This window comes from Mesoplodon densirostris, chromosome X (assembly GCF_025265405.1).
Source record: "Mesoplodon densirostris isolate mMesDen1 chromosome X, mMesDen1 primary haplotype, whole genome shotgun sequence".
Classification (NCBI taxonomy): domain Eukaryota; kingdom Metazoa; phylum Chordata; class Mammalia; order Artiodactyla; family Ziphiidae; genus Mesoplodon; species Mesoplodon densirostris.
Window position 1 is genome coordinate 128,826,457 of NC_082681.1, and position 19,064 is coordinate 128,845,520.

The window sequence follows — 19,064 nt, forward strand, 5'->3', positions numbered from 1 at the left end:
AGACTGAGCAGCTTTTAACCTTGAGTGAAGCTTTCTGTTCGCATGATGACTAACAGCGGGTTGGAAGTCTCCAGCTCCTTCTGGCTCTTAACCCAAACATATTACTTGGTTAATCAGTGGGCTCTGAAGGAGAGAAGGCAACGTTGCGTGGATGAAGGAGCTGAGGGAAGGTACAGAGAGCACTTTGGACTACAGCACTGCCAGGGAAAAGAACTGGGAAGACACATCCACAGGCATTCTGGGTTTTGGAAATTCTGGCAGGACCCTGTCTGAAAGGCTCTGGCATGAGAGCAATTGCCTCTTGGGGAAGCAATGGGAAGGAGTAGAAAAAGGAGATGCTAATTGTCCTAGATATCTATTGCTGCATAAAGAATGACTTCAAAACTCAGCAGTTTAAAATAATGAGAATCATTTATCTTGCTCCTGAATCCGCAAGGTGGGAAGGACTTAGCAGGAAGGGTTGTCTCTGTACCACATAGTGGCAGCTGGGCAGTCTACTGAAGCTGGGGGATCCAACTCCAACACAGCTTATTCATATGGCTGAAGTTGGTGCCAGCAGTAATCTGGCCTCAGTCCTCTCCATGTGAGCTTTTCCACAGAGATGCTTAGGCTTCCTCAGAAAAGAGGAAGGAACCCAGAGGCTGGGTTCCAAGAATGGGTGTTTCGAGAGACAGGAAGTAGAAGCTTCACGTCTTTTAAGGTTCAGGCCCAGAAACTGGCACAGCAGTATCTCACTGTATGCTACTGCTCGAGCCATCACCAAGCCCACTCAGGTGGAAGTGGAGGGGACACAGAACCATCCTCCAGTGAGAGGTGTGTCAAAGAATTTGTGGCTGTCCTAACTTGCCACACTCAATTGTCTGAAGTAGAAGAGAAGCCTGAGACTCGTATAACCTCTCACTGTTCCTTCTCCATCACTTCAGCAAAGCAGAGGCGCTGCAATTGGCTACCTCATGTGATGTGGCCCCTTCTCTAGCCTCAAGACCACAGAAACCCTTTGGACTTTGAGTTGCTGTATATTAGAATCCCTCCCTTCCTTTTGGGTTACTGATACCCCTTTGCAAAAACCTACTTCCTGCTGTCCTAAAATTGATCTTCTCTGTCTCACTGAGTCAGATTAAATTGTAAAAATAAAATGTTATATCTGTGGGGAGGGAGGGAGGGATGCAATTAAATGTATAGTGACCCCCTCAGGGGATCCTGGGCCTTATTGGCCACCAGGTGATTATGAATTTTTGATATGCTTCAAAATGATGACATTCTCAACTATATATTTAAAGATAGAACTTAAAGACAAAAATTGGCTATTCTGATGGCTTTTCTGGTAGTAAAACTATCCACATGACATTTATTTAGTCCAAGGCAATGGAAACATGTTAAAAGTTCTTGTAAGAAAACCCTGAATTTAAAGATATCAGAGAAATCTTGTTTTCAGTTATTTCTACTTCAATATAGATTATATCTATTAAATCCTTCTGTTCTTAAGTGAAAACGTGTACATACCTAAGAGGACTATTTTGCTAAGAGCCCACTTCCATTATGAGATTTTATAATGGGCTTAAAAAGCAAATGTTCAATATATGATAAAATTAGTTTTTGAAACCCTAGGTGAAGGGGCCAGGAAATCAAAGGAGCCAGGGGATTCTCAAATAAAGATAAAAGATAAAGTTGATTTAGATGTAGGGACTGAGAGTGGGTGACTCCTGTGAGAAGTCTGCCTTTGTTTGGAAGAGAAGCAAATGGGTTCATTGTACCAAGGCTATAATCATTTTACCATTTCTCCTAACAGCCTGAAAATTTTCTTATAAAGATCAGGTTCTTAAATTTTACCCAAAGGGAAAAAAGAAGCATGAGAGAGTCTAATGACTAATGGTTTCTTCTCTAAAAATAAATCCCATTTTGAATGTGGCAGCCTGGGAGGAGACAGACCTGCTCCCACAAGCACGGAGGTAGGAGGCTTGAGTAACAGGGTCACAAGCCACCCCTTCCCTACTCAGCACCAGACACAGGGTTTTCTGTCACACTTCTGGGAACCCTCCCAAGTCAGAGTTGCTGCAGGATGGGCACAGCGAAGCCATCATTTCACATCAGACCTAAAGGCGTATCAATTCTTCTCTCTGCAAAGCTCAGAAGGATGACATAATGTATTTGGTGAAGGTTCACATGTCTGTTAAAAGATGATTCATCGGGGTAAAAACTAGGACAATAAAATTCTACAGAATGGCTCTGCATTTCCAGGTACTCAGGGATTAAAGGAAACATCAGAAATAAAATGGACCCTGTCTAGACTGGAAAATATATATAATGGTAAAATAACGAGAACCAAGCAGATGATTAGCTTGTCACAAGTTCTTCATACTGGGAAGTCTCAATAATGGCCAAGCTGAAGTTCAAATATAAACTGTCAGCCCAAGATGGTACGTCCGTGATTTAGGCCAGTGCTACTCAAAGTGTGGTCCATTAGACAAGCAGCATTAGCATCACCTGACATGTTAGAAATGCAAATTCTTGGGCCCCATCCCAGACCTACAGACCCAGAATCTCTGGGGATGGGGGCCAGCAATCTGTGTTTTACTAGCACTCCAGATGATTCATAAGCACACTATTGTGTGACAAGCCCCAATTCAGATTGTGGATAGAGGAAAAATGACAAAATAGACATCTGGTTGACTCAGGCTTAACTCTCAAGAATGCATAACAAAATGAGGCATAATTCATGTGTTATTTAGGTATTTAGGAAACCGCCTAAAGTTTGATAGGGTCTGAATAAATGCTAACAGATGAAACTTGACAAGTTCACAAATCAGTTACTAAAATCATTCCTCCCCAAATTACTAAGGGTGTACTCCGCACTTCAGGAAATGGTGACGTAAGTTATATATGAGGTTTAAAGATCTAAACAATATGAGGAAGAAGTCAGGCAGAGTGCTGGGTCAGCAAAACGTGGTTCTTGCCCCTTGGACAGAGAAACACCTGGGCCCAGTACAGAGGTCAAGAGGCCAGGTTGGGCTGGACAGAACATGTCCCCCTGGCAGTGAGAGGCAGCAGAGCCAGGGAGTCCACATGGATATAAGGGGACAATTGTAGATCACAGACAGCAAGCAGAGACACACAATCAGAAGCTTAAAATCTAACCTGTTCCAATTTGGTCCCATTTTTAAGTGGCTCAACACCAAGGTGATAAACAATATAAGGGTTTGGGGGCCTAGCTTTATTAGGTGCTGGCTCACAGTGTGGTGTGGGCCAGGCTGAGGGGGAATATAACCAGACAAGTCCCATGGGTGCTGCGGGGAAATTAAATATGGTGATGCAAATTGGAGGCCACATTCCAAATTGTTAAATAGGGACTTCCCTGGTGGTCCAGTGATTAAGACTCTGGGCTTCCACTGCAGGGGCACAGGTTCGATCCCCGGTTGGGGAACTAAGATCCCACATGCTGCGCAGTGTGGCCATAAAAAAAAATTGTTAAATATATTGTTGGTGTATTCAAAGCAAGGAAACTGCTGATCACGCATTCCACAACAGTGACTGAGCAAGTGCTAAGCACCAGCTGAATCACGATTCTCCTGCTTTGGGTTGGAAGTAGTGTTCACCGGAATTGTATTAGCACACCTTGGCTCCTGGAAGCCGTCCTCCATCCACCAAGGCCTAAATGGAGCTCTCTTCAGAGCAGTGGCTCTCAACCTCTGGAGTTTTAATACATGATGTCTAGGCTCAGATCAATTGTGTCGCTGAAGATGGGAGCCAGGGACATTTTTAGAAAGCTCACCAAGTCATTCTATCACAGCCAGGGCTGAGAACTGAGGGGAGGGGAAGAGAGGAGAGAAAAAGCCAGTCCTCGTGCAGCCTGCCTTGGGGAGGTAGGGGGAAGGGGGGATAGGACAGATTCATGACTGGAGCCTTAAGTGAGCTAATTATGTTAGGAACCCACGTGCCTGAAACACCCACACTCAGACATTTGTCTGCAACCTGACATAAAATGTAATTCTTAAAAAACTGTGCGTTTCACGTTAATGATGTATGTTTGGGTGATGATGGGTAGGTAAAACAGGCACAGTGAGAGGAACCAGTGAAAGGAACCAGGTGACAAATGCGGAAGGGGACTAACAGTTCCTCAGCAGAATCTCAATATTCATTTGTCGAACTGAATGAAACTGACAGGTATATATGTACCAGGCTCTAAGTATTGTGCAATAGATCACTTCCCTCAGTCCGGTGACTGTCTCTGTTAATCCTATTATATCCCTATCTTACAGATTAAGAAATCAAGGCTTACCCAAGGTAAAGCAATTCAATCCTTTCAGATCTCAGACCCTCTTCCACTATCTTGGGTTACAACAGGTAGGAATGCCAGGGGATAACCCAGCTCAATGCTGCTGCTGCTCCTGGGCCACTGCAGTTTGGGTTTTTCAGTTTGAGTTCCTGGGATAGGTAGGGGTGGGGGATCTTGATAAGAGTAGCTTAATGTCAAAGTGGCTTCTAGAATAGCTCGTAGACACCTACTCAGTCTCTGCTCATTTTATTAAAACTCTACCCAGTAGTGTCTCAGGTCCTGGGTCTTTGGGAAAGAAGCTCCCATCCCCACCTCCTCTGTTAGTGGGACTACTGAAATATACATCTACCATAGCAACTTTGTAGACAGATATTACGTCAATGCGTCTACATGTTCCAAATCGCACCTCTCTAGGCTTGAGAAACTCAAGAATGAAGGACTCAGTTTTGCATCCCCAATACCTAATACTATAGATACATAGTAACTTCTTAACAATGATCTGTTGAATGAATGAATGAATGAATACAGAGCTGACCCCACAGGGGATTCTGACTCCAGTTTCCAAGGGATTTTTTTCATTCATTCAAGAAACATTTATTGAGCATCTACTATGTATGATGCACAATTCCAGGAAGTGGGGATACAGAAATGAACACCAATAAAGGCTCTCAATTATCACCTCTACTGCATCCAGATTAAGAGCTTAAAAAGGGACATAAGGTAGAAAGGAATAAGAATGTACTATGGGGCTTCCCTGGTGGCACAGTGGTTGAGAATCCGCTTGCCAATGCAAGGGACTCGGGTTCAAGCCCTGGTCCGAAAGATCCCACATGCTGCAGAGCAACTAAGCCCGTGCACCACAACTACTGAGCCTGCACTCCAGAGCCCAAGAGCCACAACTCCTGAAGCCCGGGCGCCTAGAGCCCGCGCTCTGCAACAAGAGAAGCCACCACGATGAGAAGCCCACGCACTGCAACGAAGAGTAGCCCCCGCTCACCACAACTAGAGAAAGCCCGCGCACAGCAACAAAGACACAACGCAGCCAAAAATAAATAAATAAAAATAAATAAATTTTTTAAAAAAGAATGTACTATGACTGCTTTTGACTTGTAACATTACTTAATTTTACTTGGCTTTTCCGTTACATACTTGCTTTAAATGAGTCCATCGCATTGTCCTGTGATTAGACAAACAATTCTAGGAGAAAGGCTATTGCGTTGCTTGGAATTGCTGACTTGATACACAACCAAAGCCGCCTGCCTATGAACAAACCTAGGAAGATAACAGATTTCCAGACCCACATGAGCAGAAGCCGGCAGGCTATTGCTTCTGTGTATCATTCAAGCCACATAAAGGGGAGCGAGGGGCCCAAGAACTCAATGGAGATACAGCAAATTAATTAAAACACATTCTTCATTGTCCAAAATTTGGGTAATAAATGCTCTACAAAATGCACTGAGAAGGAAGTCTAATGCTCTGTGGCCACATTTTACACCTTTCATTCTGGCATTATGAGAACAGGCCTCTGAGGAGCTGCCTCAACCTGTGTTTAACATGGAGCTTTGTATGTCAGTGGATGCTCTGCTGGCCCCTGGGAAGAGTGAGAGCTACAAATATTATTTACTCCCTAGATTCTGGTTATACACAGACATTACATTCATGGCCCACTCCAGATCATATTTTCTGAAAGCCCGGGCACTGGTTCTAGTCTGCTAAGGATGGAAAGTCTATCTTTATTCAAAACCAATAATCTTTGGAAAAAGATGATGGGGAGATAATTAATTCAATGGCCATTCTGAAAATTTTATTTACAGGGAAGAATTCCAAAAGTCTCGTTTAATTACAAAGATAAAAATGCATTAATTTTACAAGTCAAGTCATTCCAGCAAGCCTCTAACTCAGGGGAAACATTCAGAATTGAAAATTGGTGCTCTGAGTGTACCAGATAACTTTCCCCCTCCTCTCTAATAGGTTGATTGTTTTTTTTTTAAACAACGTCTCTCTGTGTTTCAGGCACTCTGGCTTCTAGGAGATGATAGGGCATCACTGCTCTACTAAATCAATATTTGTCCACACTCATAAAATATCTGAGAAATAGATGGTCGTTTATATAGTCTCTTCTTTCTACAGGTTGCCTTCTTTCTTAATGTAAACTATCACCTATCACCTTCCTGTATTTTCAATTATGTTTCTGTGCGACTGTCAAGTAAATCATCAGAAAAGACAACTAACTGAAACTCCTGCATTTCAAACTCAGTTCAATTTCACGTGGTCCACCTTAGAGAAATATTAGGAATAATATACTGGATATGGTTGTCTCTCAGTCTGTATTAGAGCAGCTGTCACGACCAACCTTAACTAAGGCAAATACCCACTGAGTATAGTTGCTGTGCCACGGAGCCCTGAAACTCTTAGGGTGGGATGCATGCCTGAAGTCATTCTTCTTCTTTTGTTTTAGAAAGGCGAGCAGTGCATATACCATTTATTACATAACCCATCAGTAGAGTCCAGAATAGCAACTGATCATCCAGCACACTTGTATTTCTGCAGCTAAGTGCATGAATAGTCATAAGGGGCAAGAGAAACAAAGACTACAAATAGGTTCATGTCAGTTTTTAAATGCATCTGATAAGTTACAAATTGTATCAAGTAGAAAAGTAAGATTTACAGAACCATTCATTCGACAAACTTTCATGAAGCTAGGGGTCTGAGAAACGAAAGACACCCTTTCCTAGGGAAGGAGCTCACAAAGGCAGAAAGAATAACTCGGCGTGACAACAGAGCTAGCCAGAGGGTGCTACGGTCGCAGAGAGAAAAGATACCTAATCCAGTTTGGGAAGATTTTCCACGAGACGGTGATGCCCAGTCTCAGTCTTGAAAAGTGGGAACATAACCTGAAGAAGGGAAGAGATGGAAGAACGTTCTGGGCAAGGAAAATGTACTCCAAGGCAGCTACTACGGTCAGGAAGGACCGAGCAGGGGATGTTCAGAACAAGCTGAACTCAGCATCATGTTTGACAGTTTCTCTACAAGTAAACATCTATTTTTGGTCTATTATGATATTGAACTTTTCTTCTGTTAAACGCCACTGTATATTTATGTCAAAGCTGCCTTTTTTTTTTTTTTTTTTTTCTGTACGCGGGCCTCTCACTGTTGTGGCCTCTCCCGTTGCACAGGCTCCGGATGCGCAGGCTCAGCGGCCATGGCTCACGGGCCCAGCTGCTCCATGGCATTTGGGATCTTCCCGGACCAGGGCACGAACCCGCGTCCCCTGCATCGGCAGGCGGACTCTCAACCACTGCGCCACCAGGGAAGCCCTCTCCTGCATAATTCTAATCAATGTCTGGGGATATTTAAAAAAAAAGAATTGAAATCCAAATATGCTTCTTTGGCTTGTGTGTCACCTTACCTCCGTGTAACTCAAATCTTCACAGATATTTTCACAGCTCTGCTCTATGCCAAATTAACTGCAGAAAAATGATGCAAATTTGTATCAAAACCTACAAAAAAGGTTTCATGTGGTAGGAGCAGAGAGAGAGCAGGGCAGAGATGGTATAAGAACTCAAGTAGGTAAGATAAAAAGTAAAGTGGGTTTTTAAAACTATCATTGGAACATGTGATTTGGTGTAATTCAAAAGTAATAAATCTGAGGAGGCATATCATTTTATCAGTTCACGCTTAACTCTCAAACGTGGACCTTTTAAATGTCCGTAAAAGTGGAGTTCTTTTTCTCAAAGAGTAGATGAGCATTCAAAGCACAGAACATCTTTCCAGGATGTGCTCTGAGTGTTGACAAGGGAAGGCTCATCTTTACCACTTCCTGAATATCACTGATGGGCTCCAAAGACAGACACAGCCATTAACGGCATGCACAGATGCTCATAATCATTTGAAGAAGAGGTTTTTAGTTGGGGGAGCTGGTGTGCTGCATTTGCTAATTGCTTCCTCTGCAATCTCCTATTCAGGCTTGCTTTCTGCCTTTTGAATCTCTGATGTGATCAGCAGGTGATGCAGACCCAGTCCCCATGAGACCGTGACAGGTGCATGCGGCACTTTGCCTGTGCTAACTCATCGTGCCGTGGTGAATTTGTCAATGACTTCTGTAACTTGCTCCATCAGGTTTCAAACGTGCTTTAATGACCTCGAGGCTGCAATACACCCAACGTTATTTGTCTTCATGTACGTTCTTTTGTCTGTTGCTAAAAAAAAAAATTTATTCAACTTGAAAGGTTTCTGATCTAATTGTTAATGTTAGTGTTTCATCATTCAAACTCTATGTTCGTTTATGGGGTTGGGCCATTTCTGGATTTCTTTCTTCCTTGAGTTTCTTTAGAACACTTATTATAGACAAGTTACGAGCCGAACTATTCAGTTTTGGTCAGCTAGCAATGTCTTTATTGCTTTTGGATTGAGTGGCAGGTCACTGAAAAATACGGCGCCTCGCAAGGGAACCTTGAGGACAAGGGTAGCGATAGGATATAGGCACCTGGGATAAAGTGAAGTGCTAGGTGGGGTAGTTCCACAGGTGACCATCTGCCAAGGCCTCTCCAAGAAGCAGCAGGAGGAAGGGCTTTCTAGATGAGATTCTTATATATCAGCAGTCAAATAATCAACTGTTATTTACTGTGTGTCTCATAGACATTTGAAATTATACAAAGACTAATAGCCCATTTAGATAGGGATCCTGAGCTATTCCTGCTTTAAAAAACCAAAGCAGATTTGTCTTTTTTATTAAAAAAAAAAAAAAAGAAAAACATCTTCCCAGACAAACTGAAAAGCGCTAGTCAACTAGTTCTTTTAAGTGACTATGCAGCTGTTCCTGATGCAAGCTGTTTGGAAAGGCAAGTCGTTTCCTAAAGAAGCATTCAAAGTTTGCATTACTTTTCATCAATGCTAAGAAATAAAGTTTTGGAGGTAGGATATGTCATGTTGATGAAACAATCATTTCTCCTCTGAGTATGAGCAATCACACATTTCCTATGATTTAGATATGATGTATGGATTAACCACAAAAAGGCTCTTTTAAAGATCCCCTTTTATGGCAGAACTTTCAAAAACAGGATTTTAGATGACAATTAGGCAGAAAAGACCATATTACCATAGTCAAGATTTCAGTACAAGGTTAACACAGATGGTTGCCAAATTGGATTTTCTATCCCAGACCTCTCACCTTCGCTACAGCCCCAGCCTCTGAGCTATGGAGAGCCACCTGGACATCCTGCCCTCACCTCAAATCTGAAAAGGCACAAAGGGAAAACTCATCACTTTCTTATCCCTCATTTACCCATTCAAAAACAGCAACAAAAACAAAGCAAAGAAAAGCTGTGGTTCTGCTTCCCAAGTTTCCAATTCCTTCTAAAGATTCCTTCTAAAGATACTACTATTATCGTAGCCTCATTCAATCAACACATGTGAGGGAGATATAGATGGATAAGCCACATGGCCAACCTCTAGTGCACAGCATTAAAATGTGATTGGTGTGGGCCTCCCTGGTGGCGCAGTGGTTGAGAGTCCGCCTGCCGATGCAGGGGACACGGGTTCGTGCCCCGATCCCGGAGGATCCCACATGCCGCGGAGCGGCTGGGCCCGCGAGCCATGGCCGCGGGGCCTGTGTGTCCGGAGCCTGTGCTCCGCAACGGGAGAGGCCACAGCAGTGAGAGGCCCGCGTACAGCAAAAAAAAAAAAAAAAAAAAATGTGATTGGTGTTGTGACAGAGTTATGCGTAAAGTATCAGGGAATGAAGATTAGCAGTATCAATCACAGCCTTTCATAGAGGTCAGAAAATCCTTTGAGAAAAGACAACACTTAGATCGAGACTTGAAGGATTGAAAGGAGAGGAGGAACATTCCAGGCAGAAAGGAACAATGTGTGAAAAGGAGGCATGAAATTTCATGGGGAATTGCAAATAGGTCAGTGGAATCAGAAGGCAAGATAGGTGTGGGAACCTGGCAGAACAAGGATGGCAATGTGAGCAGACCATGAAGAACTCTATTTACTAAGAAGTTTGACCTTTATACCAGTGGGGAACCACTTGAATGACTTGTCCAGATGCATTTCAAAAAGAATTATACCAGATTTGAAAGTTTGGATTATTGCTCAGAAAATATTCACTTAACCTCTCTTCTACTTGGAGTATATACCTCCCTGCCCCATTGACTTGGGCTTTGTAGTGTGACTTACTTTGACCAGAGGAATGTAACTCTAACAGAAGCTTGAAGTATACTTCGCCCTATGATGGCCATGTGAAGAGCATGTTCTAGTTAGCCTCTGCCCCTTCAGCCTGGGACCCATGAGACCCACGCTGTAGCTGTGAAGCCTGGAGTTCAAAGCCTGGTCCATGGACCCCAAAACATGGAACCAAGCCCCACCAAGTTGCAGCCTGAAAAAGAGCCACTTTAGCCAACCCAAACACTTATGAGCAAGAAAAGTAAATGGTTTTTGTTACACACCACTAAATTTGGGAATGATCTGTTACACAGCACTACTGCAGCAATAGCTGACTAACACATGCATGTTAGGAAATATGACAACAATTTTTGCCTTCCATTTAACCTTGTACTCCTTCCAAATCCAAAATACCAAGGAGATATTCTTTCAGTCCTTCTTTAGAATTGTATTACTGGAACAGCCTCCTAATCAATATTTCTGAGTCTGGTTTTGCTCAGTTCCCACCCATCCTGAAGTCTTACGTCTAGACTACTCTTCTTAAACACCATCTTCATGTCACATCTCATCTCACAATCTGCAAGACGTCCCATTACATAGCATTTCAGATTCAAATGCAGGTGTTTCCAAACACCACCAAGTAGTTTAACCCCTTCACTGTTTGCACCCCAAACTAATTCCTTATGCCATATCTTTGTTCAGGCAGAAGAACTCACTATTTCTTTTCACCTCATCTACAAAGCTTCATTTAAGCCACTTTTCTTCCATGTAGTAATCACCCTTCCCAAACTTCTTAGAGCTGCAAGGACTACACGGTTCTATGACATTTTTAGTCTATATCCCAGGAGCATCTAGTTAAGCAGTGCCTTTGTATACGTGTATATCTTACTTTCCCAACGACCTTGAAATCTCCTTGAAAGCCAGAACTACATCAAATTTTACTACATTCTCTTGTCCCTTCCCCCACCCCATTCCCCATTCTTTGCAGAATGGCTGGACATCATAGACAATGGAAATTTGTTTGATACCCTAAAATAAGTTTTCATTTCTTCAATACATATTGATTAAGCCCCTACTATGTACCAGGCATCGTGATATGTGAGGGCTGAAAAAAGATGAACAAACTGTCACCTATGGCCTCAAAAGCTTTACAGTTTACAGCAACAATAAATATACAAAAGGAAGCATTACTGATTTCCTCTGAAGGAATCTCATTTCATTTGCTGCATATATTTTCAATGTTTATATCTATTGCCAGACTAAAAGGCTGAAAGAGGAGCATGATAGATGAACTTGCTGAAGTCACTCTCATGTCTTACCCAGAGAACTTTCTTAACCTAATTGCCACCGCTCTGGGAACATGATTGTCAATCCTTACTTATTTTCTTCACAAAGGCAGTGAGGAGGAGCCAAAAGGGCACCTGGGGAGGGAATCTTCTGCTAAAGCACACTATTTATAGTTTTCCAGTTTACCAGAAACAAATATTTAAATGCGTTTTCTTAATTTCCCCCTGTCATCTGACAGAGATGCAGCAACTTCCCTAATTTATCAAAGAGCCAGTGTATCACATTACAGAATCAATGCACTAACTAATGGAATTTCATTCTCTAGGTACACTGTCTGGCTTTATTTTTCTTTTTATAAATGGACAGTGTATCTAAATAACTGAATCTTATACTTGGCACATTTCAGGGAAAATTTAAAGTCCTATTATTGATTATGAAATAGAACTCAACAACAGAATTTTAAACTAACATTGCCAAAAGATTCTGAAAAATATCCTTGATGCATTTACCAAAGGTGAAATTTAATTGAGGACCACTTCCAGCCTCCAGTATGTCAGTCACATTTTAAACAAAAATTTTATTGGGGTATAGTTGATTTACAATGTTGTGCTGGTTTCAGGTGTACAGCAAAGCAAATCAGTTATACATATACATATATCCACACATTTTTTAGGTTCTTTTCCCATATAGGCCATTACAGAGCATTGAGTAGAGTTCCCTGTGCTATACAGCAGGTTCTTATTAGTTATCTATTTTATATATAGTAGTGTGTATATGTCAATCCCAATCTCCCAATTTATCTCTCCCCCTGTTATCACCTGGTAACCATAAGTTTGTTTCCTACATCTGTGATTCTACTTCTGTTTTGTAACTAAGTTCATTTATACCCTTTTTTAGATTCCACATATAAGCGATATCATATATTTGTCTTTCTGTGTCTGGCTTACTTCACTCAGTATGACAGTCTCTAGATCCATCCATGCTGATGCAAATGGCATTATTTTGTTCTTTTTTATGGCAGAGTAATATTCCATTATATATATGTACCACATCTTCTTTTTCCATTCCTCTGTTATGGACATTTAGGCTGCTTCCATGTCCTGGCTATTGTAAATAGTTGTCAGCCTCACTTTAATGAACATAAGAGTTGGAGTGTTGGACATTTCAAATGCAATTTGATACTAATTACGAGAGTGGATGCTTAACCACATAAGTGAATAACTTTGCCCGCATGTTTAGTCCAAGTCCACGATGGTCCCTGGCTATGACAGATGCCAAATCACAAGAGGACTTGATGTCACCATTGGGTAAAAGCCTTCAAATGACCAAGAAGAATAATTACGTGAATTTACATTGACAGACACAGTGAGGTTTTGACAAATTAAAGTATTAAGTTTCTCTTAATACTTCAAATAACTGCATGTTTAAATATCTAACTGGTGAAAGAGCATCCAAGAATTCATTGTCTTCAATTCTCAATCTTTCAATTTGAAGGAGTATTTTCCAAGAAAAGTAGACTCTTTGGTGGGGGAAAGAAGTCTGAAATGTTGAAGACTGAACTCTATTTACAGCTCCCTGGCAACTAAAATGGGAAACCTAAGCAAATAAAGATAGCAGGACCCAGGCAAGGGTGGGAAAGATTGGGATGACAAAATTAAATTTCTCTGGCACCTCTTCCAGGCTGATCTGTGACTGAAAAAAAAATAAAGTGTTACAGTATGCCACTGCAAAGAAACAGATGTCAGGAAACCCAAAATTTGAGGGGAAGTGGTGCTTCAAAGTACCACACTATAGTGTGACATTCTTGTTGATCATCTTTGATCTTCAGATACTTTTGAAAGACTCTGCTAAACTCTTAATTAAACCTAACTTTCATTGTAAAGAACTACAATTTAGCTGCGAGAAACATTTTAGTACAAAGACAAAATACATAATCCTGGGGGAAAAGAAAAGGTCCAAAGACCACGTATTCAAGCTGTTCTGAGACAAAAAGGAGAGCTGTTGCAAGTATTTTGGAGTCTTAAGTGGAAAAGGGACTGGGGAAAATGGATTTTTTTTAAGCGAAACCAGTATTTCAAATTATTCTGGGCCTACTTTAGAGCAGACATATGGCATTAAATATGCAATAATGAAAAGAAAAAACACAGTCGCAAAACTGGAATGAAGGACTAAGCATAGAGCTTCCTACAGAATTGATGTCTTCTAGAAGTCTATGACCTAAATGTAAACTTCGGGGTGTCTGAGTTATTGGGATGAATATGCCCCATTATCACTCATTATCTGGAGAACTAGCAAGCACAGAAATCGCATTTTATAAGAATCATCTTTTAGATGTAATCTAAAATACAGCTCCTACACATACACACACACACACATACACACACACCCCACTGAACAGTTTGCTATTTGTGTGTTCGTGAATTTAAGAATACTCCTGAAGACAACCAACCATAAGGAGATGAAGCAACAAATAGAGTTTAACCTTACAGACTCCATAGCCCCTTTCAGCAGCTTCTCCCTCATTTCAAAGACCTCTCCCACTGTCGAATGTGCTACCCAAACAAAATTATACTAGCTCTATCCCGCTATCTTCTCATCATAAGACCAAACCACCTGTGGGTTCTCACTGTATTTAGTAACTCAACATCTGACCTCTCCTAAGACTATCAGCCTTTAAAAGAAGAGAACAATAAATCTATGCTAGATTCAAAGGAATGAGCTCCACGACCTAGTAGGGGAGGAATTTGGGGGGGAAATAACTTTCCTCCAACCCTCAAGCCACCTTATGTGATGAAGCCCTCCTTTCCCAAATGCATATGCCACGCTTTGTCAACCTTGGCGCTACTGATATTTGGTGCTGGAGAACTCTTTTTCATGGAAGACTGCTGTGCACTGTAGGATGTTTAGCAGTATCCCTGGCCAATAGCATCCCTTCACTCAGTTTTGAAAACCAAAAATCCCCAGATATTGCCAAATGTGTCCTGGGGGGTGAAATCACCCAGCTGAGAAGCGCTGGTCTATGTGAAGACAGGCCTTACTTGCAAACACCAGTCATCTTAAAGTCAATGCCTCAGATTGTGATTTTTGTCCCTGTGCAGTTGCTGTTAGTACATACATCACTCTTTAGAAAAAACAAAACAACAACAACAACAACAAAAAACAGGAAACCTGCTCATCACAAAATAATTAGCAGAATTGGACTCCAGTCAAGAGCTTTTGTTCTTGTTTCATTGAAGAAAAATTTACACATGAAAATATTCTCAAGCAAGGACTCAATACATCATCACATTCTTTGCCCTCAGACTTATTTACAAATACCTATTTGAAAATATATTAAAAGGCAAATGACTATATTCCTTTAGACTCACTGTGGCTTTTGAAATTACTGCATCACAAAAACAGATGGAATGAAAAAATAACTTAAGAACATATGAAGAGGCAGAGCTTTGTTTTTGCAAAAGTGCTAATATTAGATCCCTGCCTCGTACAATACATGTCTCTGGCTCAAGTTAGACATACTGGTCTATAGAACATGTTGATTTTTTTTTTTTTTTTTTTTTTTTTTTTGCGGTACGCGGGCCTCTCACTGTTGTGGCCTCTCCCATTGCGGAGCACAGGCTCCGGACGCACAGGCTCAGCGGCCATGGCTCACGGGCCCAGCCGCTCCGCGGCATGTGGGATCCTCCCGGACCGGGGCACGAACCCGTGTCCCCTGCATCGGCAGGCGGACTCTCAACCACTGTGCCACCAGGGAAGCCCCAGAACATGTTGATTTTTAAATGAATGTTTACTTTTGCTTAACTTTTTTTTGGTACTCCCCATCTCCATTCCTGATGGTTTCCTGAGATCAGTGGAACTCAACTAGGAGCAATTTTGCCCCCCTCTCCCCAGGGTGAGGGATTTGTCAATGTTTGGAGACATTTTTGGTTATCACAACTCAGAGGTGGTGGGAAGGGGAACACGGTCCCAAAAGTCAATAGTACCGAGGCTGAGAAATCCCAGTGTGGACACATAATTAGAACTCCGATACACAGCCTGTGATTTGGTTACAACCTATGGGAAAGAGGTGGTACCACATCTTCTCCATTTGTTTAATGACCATGATGCCTAGGCTATTACCTGAAAAATCCAATTTTTTGGAAAAAGAAGACAAAGAAATAACTTCATTCTTCTTGGTTAAAACATTCTCGGTAAACTAAAAAATTAAAGTATTGTTGGAATAAAATCATATCTTTTAAATGGATGAATTGTAACATTTGCAAAACACAAGGACCATTCTGGAACCTGCTATCTGTGGTTATGCATTTGAACCTCCACAGGGAGCTTAAGGCTCTTTTCCTCACCCTCTACCCCTCATCCTCCCCCAAGAGGAGGCAGCTCCCCGAGGGGCAATAATGCTGAAGGGCCTCCCCAGGGCAAAAGGAGGCCACCATGGTAGAGGGTGGGGACAAAGAGTGAGCAATAAAGAGAACTCAAGTGGGGGCAGGGTAAACAAAAAAAGAGATAGAGAGAGAGAACTAAAGTGAGGCTCCAATCCTCCTCCCCCTTTAAGGAAATCTCTTCACCATGAATTTATTTTCTCTTTACATCTCTTTTCAGGAATTCCAGCTAAAATATTTGAATGAGAGCTCTGATCTCACTTAATTTTTTTTGAAGATTTATGTAATCGTATCACATTGTTCCAAGTTCTCTAAAGGCAGTGGAACTCAATAGAGGACAGTCCAAATGCTAAGGTACAAAACACAGGTGGTGAAAGAGCCCACCAAATGCAGGCATCTCCTTGGGACTCTGGGAAAGCCACACTAGATTCCTGTCCTGAGAGACTAAAACACGTGGCAACAGCAATAACATGTTGGTTTTTGTAATAATCCTTGAAACTATATAAATAAACCAAATCTCTGCAAATAGAAATCCTGTGAGCTCTTCTTGTGATTAAGAATTTAAAGCACCAATCTTCTCCTGGGCTTGCAGACTTTTAGAACAAAAAGTTTTAAGTGGAACTGGAAAACAGTTATATATTACGGATGCACCCATATTGCTCATGTAATATTTATAAGCCTCAGAATGATCATTCTGATTATTCCCAGCTGACTTTAACAACAGATTTTTTTCCCTCTCTTAATTAGGTGCCTGCATGCAAACAAAAGCCTATTATAGCACTCAGAAAGAACACACTGAATAAAATTACAGCAGATCTATCTTCTAAATCATTGGATAGTAGTCTAGATATAAAAATAAAATGGTTCCCTGTGATCTGGATGTGAGCGCACTTGCAATAAAACTTTTATACGATTTCAACTGCCACTCTTTGTAATCACGGCAAGCAAACCCAAAATCAACTCGAAGTTCATATAATGCATCTCAACTGAGATGCACGCTTTATCAGTGTCAAAGGTAGGATTGTCTCCTTTTCTGTTTAGAGGAGCAAATTTCTAAATGTTCTCAGGTGACTAAGGTAGATAACTAAAATGTAAAGGAAATCGTTTTTCCTACCGCTCAAAGCACAGAAGAAATATTCCAGTTTCAAGAGGATGTAAGAAGGGTGGAATTTTTAGAAGCAATCACTATCCGTAAGCTTGACTTTGATAGTCTATTCAACTGCAATTACTGCCTAAATTTAAATCCCTGTCTGTGGTTAGAATAGAGGTACAAAGTTACGTGTACATTTGTACACATACATTTGAAATACATTTGTATTTCAAGAAAAAGATAAAATAGATTCAAAGGCATGGGATCTGCACAGGTAACAATAAAAGTCTGGCTCCTTGTTTTACGTGATAATTAGTTTACGAAATCATACCTTGTTAATAAGTGTTTATGCTTGAAACATTGGTCCTTATTTTGAAATGCTGTTGAGGATTAGATTCTGTGACACAGACCCTAAGGTGACCCCCAATGATTCCCATCCTCCTGGTATTGGCATATTTCACCATAATTCATTTTCAAAGTTAGTAAGAATTACTCAAGTGCTTAGTGATATAAAAAATAAGGTACTATGGGAAAAAAGAGGGACCTATTCTAGGGTGAGATGTTGGCGGGGTGTGGTATGGAGAGGAGAGAAGACAGGGTACACAGCAGTTCTATATACACCGAGTTTCAAGAAAAAGCACTGACCCTAATGCGAATTAAGATCTTGAAGATACCAAGATATGGAAACAACCTAAGGGCAGATGAATGGATAAAGAAAATGTGATACACACACACACACACACACACACACACAGAGTTGTCCCTTGAACAACACGAGTTTGAGTTGCATGACTCTACTTATATGCTGATTTTTTTTCAATAAATATACAAAAATATACATGTAAAACATCGTGTGCAAGATTTGTTTTGAAGGGGATAGTCTATCCTTACACAGGTATAAGGTGATATTTAATATAAAATTGTTTTCTTACTGTTTTATAACTTTGTTTTCAAAGAATTACATTACTCTACAGTATGTCTGTCTTTCCCTCTCAAGTATCAGTTTATCATCACAAGTGTTTTTTTAAATGTAACAGTGTTTTCAATACTGTGTTATAAGTATGATTTATACTGCATGGCGCAAATATGTTATAAGGATTCATTCATGAGTGTACAGTGCTACTGTATTGAAGCAATCATATCGCTTGCACAAGGCAACCATAAAGCAATCACACTGCTGCTTCTTCATTACCAATGCATGAATCGTTACATCTGTAAATAAATATGAATTTTCACATTATCTTCTCATTTTGATGTCTAGTGTAATACACATAACATCTACAGTATTTTGTAGCATATAAGACAATTCTGATGTAGGTATTGACAGACAATTCATCTTATAAACAGAGACGTAAACTCACTGTATAGATAAATACGGTATGATAGTGAAAATATATTTTCTCTTCCTTATGATTTTCTTTTCTTTCTTTCTTTCTTTTTTTTTTTTTTTTTTGCCGTGTGGCACACGGGATCTTAGTTCCCTGACCAGGGATCGATCGTAACCACTGGACCACTAGGGAAGTCCTGCTTATGATTCCCTTAATAACATTTTCTTTTCTCTAGTTTACTTTATTCTAAGAATGCAGTATATAACACATATAACATACAAAATATGTGTTAATCGACTGTTTATGTTATTGGTAAGGCTCAATGGTAGGATATTCGTAGTTAAGTTTGGGGGGGAGTCAAAAGTTATAGATGGATTTTCAACTGCACAGGGGTCAGCACTGCTAATCCCTACGTTGTTCAAGGGTGAACTGTATATACAATGGAATATTATTCTGCCTTAAAAAAGAAGGAAATCCTGCCATATGTGACAACACAGATGAACAGAGAGCACATTATGCTAAGTGAACTAAGCCAGACGCAG